The sequence below is a fragment of the Arachis ipaensis genome, chromosome B3 (genome assembly GCF_059453495.1).
Source record: "Arachis ipaensis isolate K30076 ecotype BB chromosome B3, ASM5945349v1, whole genome shotgun sequence".
Lineage (NCBI taxonomy): Eukaryota > Viridiplantae > Streptophyta > Magnoliopsida > Fabales > Fabaceae > Arachis > Arachis ipaensis.
The window spans coordinates 110328339-110336075 of record NC_142438.1 but is presented as its reverse complement, the minus strand read 5'-3'; the positions used below and the strand labels follow the sequence as shown (position 1 = coordinate 110336075).

Here is a 7737-nt window from a genome sequence, read left to right as displayed (position 1 = left end):
AAATAGGATAAATAATCCCAGCCTCTAGTAACTTAGTGACCTCTTTCTGCGCCACCTCCTTCATGGCGGGATTTAGCCACCTCTGTGGTTGAACTACTGGCTTAGCATCATCTTCCAATAGGATCTTGTGCATGCATCTGGCTAGACTAATGCCCTTAAGATCACTTATGGACCACCCAAGAGCTGTCTTGTGTGTCCTTAACACCTGAATTAGTGCATTCTCTTCCTGTGGCTCTAATGCAGATCTTATAATCACGGGAAAAGTGTCATTTTCTCCCAGAAATGCATATTTCAGGGATGGTGGTAGTGGTTTGAGCTCGGGTTTAGGAGGCTTCTCCTCTTCCTGAGGAGTTTTCAGAGGTTCTTCTGTTTTCTCTGGTTCCTCCAGATCAGGCTGAACATCTTTAAAAATGTCCTCTAGCTCTGATTCAAGACTCTCAGTCATAATGACCTCTTCCACCAGGGAGTCAATAATATCAGCGCTCATGCAGTCTTTGATGTGTCTGGATGCTGCATAGCTTTGACATCATTCAACATAAACTCATCCTCATTGACTCTCAGGGTTATCTCCCCTTTTGGACGTCAATGAGGGTTCGTCCAGTTGCTAGGAAAGGTCTTCCTAGAATGAGAGTTGCACTCTTGTGCTCCTCCATTTCCAGCACTACAAAGTCAGTGGGAAAGGCAAATGGCCCAACCTTGACAATCATGTCCTCAATTACGCCTGATGGAATCTTAATGGAGCCATCAACAAGTTGGAGGCATATCCGAGTTGGTTTAACCTCATCAGTCAAACAAAGCTTTTTGATAGTGGATGCAGGTATTAGGTTGATACTTGCCCCAATGTCACATAGAGCTGTCTTGGTAGAAGTACCCTCTAATGTGTATGGTATCATAAAGCTTCCAGGATCTTTAAGCTTCTCTGGTAAGCTTTTCAGAATGACTGCACTGCATTCTTCAGTGAGGAAAACTTTTTCAGTTTCTCTCCAATCCTTCTTATGACTTAAGATCTCTTTCATGAACTTAGCATAAGAGGGTATTTGCTCAAGTGCCTCTGCAAACGGAATCTTTATTTCAAGAGTCCTGAGATAGTCTGCAAAGCGGGCAAATTATTTATCCTGTTCCGCTTGGCGGAGTTTCTGAGGATAAGACATCTTGGCCTTATATTCTTCAACCTTAGTTGCTGCAGGTTTATTTCCTACAGAAGTGGTTGGAGAAGCCTGCTTAACGGGGTTGTTATCAGCACTTGCAGGTGTTTGATCCCTTATTGGCATTTGAATGCTAGAATTGGGTGCTTTTTGGGCATTTAACGCCAGGTTGCCACCCTTTTCTGGCGTTTGAACGCCTGAATTGGCTATTTTTTGGGCGTTTGATGCCAAGTCTTCACCCCTTTCTGGCGTTTGAACGCCAGAATCATTCCTCTCTTGGCTCTTACTGTCCTCAGAGGGATTTTGAGCAGTGGTTTGGTCATTTTCAGTTAGTTTTTCTTTTCTTGGCTTCCTGCTGCCTTGAATTGAGACATTCAATGTCTTCCCACTCCTTAATTGAACAGATTGGCATTCTTCTGTTATCTGTTTAGATAGCTGCTGTCTTGTCTGATTCAAGTATTTTTTCATATTCTCGTTAGCATCTTTGGTTTATTGCAGCATCTCTTTAAATTCTGCTAACTGTTTTGTTATACTAAGCAATTGCTGATTGAGTTCAGCAACTTGTTCTTGAGGACTAAGTTCATTGGATACTGCATTAGCTTCTTCTTTCATAGAAGACCCACTACTTAAGTATAGATATTAATTTCTGGCAATTGTATCAATGAGCTCCTGAGCCTCTTCAATTGTCTTTCTCATATATATAGATCCACCAGCTAAGTGGTCTAGAGACGTTTGGGCCTTTTCAGTAAGCCCATAGTAAAAGATGTCTAACTGCACCCATTCTGAAAATATTTCAGAGGGGCATTTCCTTAGCATCCCTCTGTACCTCTCCCAGGCATTATAAAGGGATTCATTATCCTCTTGTTTAAAGCCTTGGATGTCCAGTCTTAGCTGTGTCATGATGCCAGGGCATCTTAGCCTAGTTTTACTAGTCTTTTTCCTTTGTTTTTAATAGGTTTTATACACTTTCTTGAGTTACAAGTAAGCCATTTAGGTAGAAATTCATGTGTATTTGGATTCAATCAACCATGAGTAAATTGATGCATTTTCATGAGGTTTTGTGCTATAATTGCTTATATGTCAAGGATGAGAAGAAGTCTCATGATTTTAGCATAGCTTTGATGCATTTGTTGATTGATGACAGGTGACCAAAAGGCTTGGAGAAAGGTTGAAGAAAGGAGATGGCAGCAATGGAAATGAAGGCAGCAAAGCCACCCTGGGAAGAGCTCACGTTTGTGCCAACGTTTGCCTCAAATGTGTGGTCAAACGTTGGCTTAAGAAGAACCCAGGAGAATGCCAACGTTTGTGCCAACGTTTGCCTCAAACTTGAGGTCAAACGTTGGCTCAAAAAGAACCCAGGAGAATGCCAATGTTTGCACCAAAGTTTGCCTCAAACTTGAGGTCAAACGTTGGCTCAAAAATATACCCAGGAGAAGCCAACGTTTGCGACAACGTTTGCCTCAAACTTGAGGTCAAACATTGGCTCAAAAATACACCCTGGAGGAAGCCAACGTTTGCGCCAATGTTTGCCTCAAACTTGAGGTCAAACGTTGGCTCAAAAATACACCCAGGGGGACTTAACGTTTGTGCCAATATTTTCCTCAAACGTGAGGTCAAACGTTGGCTACAAAATTACCCTGGAGAGAATCATGTTTGAGCTCACGTTTGACCTCAAACGTGAACTCAAACGTGAGTGATAGCAAAACTCCATTCTGCAAAGTTCTAATACAAGACGTTTGAGTCAACATTTACCTCAAACGTTGACTCAAACATAAATGATCCTAAAGCCCATAAGGTAACAGAGTTCTTCTCAAAACCAAGAGTGATGAGCGGATAATTTATACGCTTTTTGGCATTGTTTTTACATAGTTTTCAGTATGATTTAGTTAGTTTTTAGTATATTTTTATTAGTTTTTAATTAAAATTCACATTTCTGGACTTTACTATGAGTTTGTGTGTTTTTTATGATTTCAGGTATTTTTTGGCTGAAATTGAGGGACTTGAGCAAAAATCAGATTCAGAGGTTGAAGAAGGACTGCAGATGCTGTTGGATTCTGACCTCCCTGCACTCAAAGTAGATTTTCTGGAGCTACAGAACTTCAAATGGTGCACTCTCAATTGCGTTGGAAAGTAGACATCTAGGTCTTTCCAGCAATATATAATAGTCCATACTTTGATTAAGGATAGACGACGTAAACTGGCATTGAACGCCAGTTCCATGCTGCATTCTGGAGTCAAACGCCAGAAACAGGTTGCAAAGTGGAGTTAAACACCAGAAACAGGTTACAAACTGGCGTTCAACTCCAAGAAAGACCTCTACACGTGGAAAGCTCAATGCTCAGCCCAAGCACACACCAAGTGTGCCCCAGAAGTGGATTTCTGCATCATTTACTCATTTCTGTAAACCCTAGTAACTAGTTTAGTATAAATAGGACTTTTTACTATCTTTGTAAGGGATCTTTGATTAGTTTTATGCTATCTTAGACTTTCATGGGGGCTGGCCATTCGGCCATGCCTGGACCATTATCACTTATGTATTTTCAAATGGTAGAGTTTCTACACACCATAGATTAAGGTGTGGAGCTCTACTGTTCCTCATGAATTAATACAAAGTACTACTGTTTTTCTATTCAATTCAAGCTTATTCCTATTCTAAGATATCCATTCGCACCCAAGAACATGATGAATGTGATGATTATGTGACGCTCATCATCATTCTCACTTATGAACGCGTGCCTAACAAACACTTCCGTTCTACATGCAAACAAGCTAGAATGAATATCTCTTAGATATCTAATACAGAGGACCGAGTCCGAGATATTAGAATCTTCGTGGTATAAGTTAGAACCCATGGATGGCCATTCTTGAGATCCGGAAAGTCTAAACCTTGTCTGTGGTATTCCGAGTAGGATCTGGGAAGGGATGGCTGTGACGAGCTTCAAACTCGCGAGTGCTGGGCGTAGTGACAGACGCAAAAGGATAGTAAATCCTATTCCAGTATGATCGAGAACCGACAGATGATTAGCCATGCAGTGACAGCGCATTGGACCATTTTCACAGAGAGGATGGGATGTAGCCATTGACAACGGTGATGCCCTACATAAAGCTTGCCATGGAAAGGAGTAGGAATGGTTGGATGAAGACAGCAGGAAAGCAGAGGTTCAGAGGAACGAAAGCATCTCTATACTCTTATCTGAAATTCTCACCAATGAATTACATAAGTATCTCTATCCTAGTTCATATTTTAATTATCTATTTAATTATTAAAACTCTATAACCATTTGAATATGCATAACTGAGATTTACAGGGTGACCATAGCTTGCTTCAAGCCGACAATCTCCGTGGGATCGACCCTTACTCATGTAAGGTTTATTACTTGGACGACCCAGTGCACTTGCTGGTTAGTTGTGCGAAGTTGTGACAAAGAATTAAGATTATGAACGTGCGTATAAAGTTTTCAGCGCCGTTACCAAGGAATGGAACCGTCACGATTTCTATGCACCAAGTTTTTGGCGCCGTTGCCAGGGATTGTTCGAGTTTGGACAACTGACGGTTCATCCTGTTGCTCAGGTAATTTTATTTTAATTTTAACCTTTTTGTTTTTATTATTCTTATTTTCGAAAATTAAAAAAAAGTTTCTTTTTTTGTTTTTCCCAAAATAATTTTCAAAAAAAAAACAAAAAAATTAACAAAATCATAAAATAAAAAATATTGATCTGTTTCTTGTTTGAGTCTAGAGTCAAGTTTTAAGTTTGGTGTCAATTGCATCTTTTTAATTTTCAAAAAATTATTTTCAAAAATTTCATGCATTGCATTCTTCATGATCTTCAAGTCGTTCTTGGCCAGTCTTCTTGTTTGATCTTCATATTTTCTTGTTTTGTGTCTTTCCTTGTTTTTCATATGCATCCTTGAATTATTAATGTCTAAAGAATAAAAATTTTTAAGTTTGGTGTCTTGCATGTTTTCTTTTCTTGAAAATTTTTCAAAAATAAGTCTTGATGTTCATCTTGATCTTCAAAGTATTCTTGGTGTTCGTCTTGACATTCAAAGTGTTCTTGCATGCATTGTGTGTTTTGATTCATAATTTTTATGTTATGTGTCATTTTTGTGTTTTTTCTCTTTCATCATTAAAATTCAAAAATCAAAAAATTATCTTTCCCTTTTTTCTCTCATAAAATTTTCGAAAATTTGAGTTGACTTTTTCAAAAATTTTTAAAATCAAGTTGTTTCTTATGAGTCAAATCAAATTTTCAATTTAAAAATTCTATCTTTTTCAAATCTTTTTCAAAAATCAAATCTTTCTCATTTTTCCTTTCATAATTTTCGAAAATTCCAAAATGATTTTCAAAAATTTTTTTCTTATTTCTATTTCAAATTTTCAAAATTAATGCTAACAATTAATGTGATTGATTCAAAAAATTTTAAGTTTGTTACTTGCCTAGTAAGAAAGGTTCAATCTTTAAATTTTAAAATAATATCTTTTAGTTTCTTGTTAGTCAAGTAATCAACTTTAATTTTCAAAATCAAATCTTTTTAAATTTCTTTTTCAAATCTTTTTCAAAATAAATTTCAATCACATCTTTTTCAAAATCAATTTCAAAATCTTTTCTAACTTCTTATCTTTTCAAATTTGATTTTCAAATCTTTTTCAATTAACCACTTAACTTTTTGATTGATTCTTATCTTTTTCAAAACTACCTAACTAATTCCCTCTCTCTAATTTTCGAAAATCCCTTCCCTCTTTTTCAAAATTCCTTTTTAATTAACTAATTATTTTAATTTTTAATTTTAATTTTATTTCTTTTCTAATTTTCAAATTCTATTTTAATTTCAAATTAAAAACAAAAATATTTTTATTTTAATTTATTTAATTTTCGAAAATTCTTCTCTCTCACCTCCTTCTAATTATTTATTTATTTACTAACACTCCTCTCCATCTAAGAATTCGAACCTACTCCTCACCCTTGTGTTTGGATTCTCCATCTTCTATTCATATCTTCTTCTACTCACATACAGGAATCTCTATACTGTGACATAGAGGATTCCATATTTTCTTTTCTGTTTTCTTCTTTTTCATATGAGCAGGAACAAGGATAAGAACATTCTTGTTGAAGCTGATCCTGAACCTGAAAGGACTCTGAAGAGGAAGCTAAGGGAAGCTAAAGCACAACTCTCTGGAGAAAATTTGACAGAAATTTTCGAAAAAGAAGACAACATGGCGGAAAATAATAACAATGCAAGGAAAATGTTTGGTGACTTTACTGTACCTAATTCCAATTTACATGGAAGAAGCATCTCGATCCCTGCCATTGGAGCAAACAACTTTGAGCTTAAACCTCAATTAGTTTCTCTGATGCAACAGAACTGCAAGTTTCATGGACTTCCATCCGAAGATCCTTTTCAGTTCTTAACTGAATTCTTGCAGATCTGTGATACTGTTAAGACCAATGGGGTTGATCCCGAGGTCTACAGGCTTATGCTTTTCCCATTTGCTGTAAGAGACAGAGCTAGAATATGGTTGGACTCTCAACCTAAAAATAGCCTAAACTCTTGGGATAAGCTGGTCACGGCTTTCTTAGCCAAGTTCTTTCCTCCTCAAAAGCTTAGCAAGCTTAGAGTGGATGTTCAAACCTTCAAACAGAAAGAAGGTGAATCCCTCTATGAAGCTTGGGAGAGATATAAGGAACTGACCAAAAAGTGTCATTCTGACATGCTTTCAGAATGGACCATCCTGGATATATTCTATGATGGTCTGTCTGAATTATCTAAAATGTCATTGGACCATTCTGCAGGTGGATCCATCCACCTAAAGAAAATGCCTGCAGAAGCTCAAGAACTCATTGACATGGTTGCAAATAACCAGTTTATGTACACTTCTGAAAGGAATCCTGTGAGTAATGGGATGCCTATGAGGAAGGGAGTTCTTGAAATTGATACTCTGAATGCCATATTGGCTCAGAATAAAATATTGACTCAGCAAGTCAATATGATCTCTCAGAATCTGAATGGATTGAAGGAATCATCCAACAGTACTAAAGAGGCATCTTCTGAAGAAGAAGCTTATGATCCTGAGAACCCTGCAATAGAAGAAGTGAATTACATGGATGAACCCTATGGAAAAACCTATAATCCCTCATGGAGAAATCATCCAAATTTCTCATGGAAGGATCAACAAAAGCCTCAACAAGGCTTTAACAATGGTGGAAGAAACAGGTTTAGCAATAGCAAGCCTTTTCCATCATCCACTCAGCAAAAGACAGAGAGTCCTGAGCAGGATCCATCTAACTTAGCAAATATAGTCTCTGATCTATCTAAGGCCACTTTAAGTTTCATGAATGAAACAAGGTCCTCCATTAGAAACCTGGAGACACAAGTGGGCCAGCTGAGTAAAAGAGTCACTGAAACTCCCTCTAGTACTCTCCCAAGCAATACAGAAGAGAATCCAAAAAGAGAGTGCAAGGTCATTGAATTAACCATCATGGCCGAACCTACAAGGGAGGGAGAGGACGTGAATCCCAGTGAGGAAGACCTCCTGGGACGTCCAGTGACCAATAAGGAGTTTCCTTCTGAGGAACCAAAGGAATCTAAGAC

General features: G+C 37.7%; 1 non-coding gene across 1 annotated transcript; it reads right to left on the bottom strand.

The window, feature by feature from the left end:
- Nucleotides 1-6754: 6754 nt before the first annotated feature.
- Nucleotides 6755-6858, bottom strand: LOC148572019 (small nucleolar RNA R71). Its single transcript, XR_015880443.1, has one exon. It is a non-coding gene; the product is annotated as a small nucleolar RNA R71 (small nucleolar RNA).
- Nucleotides 6859-7737: the final 879 nt, after the last annotated feature.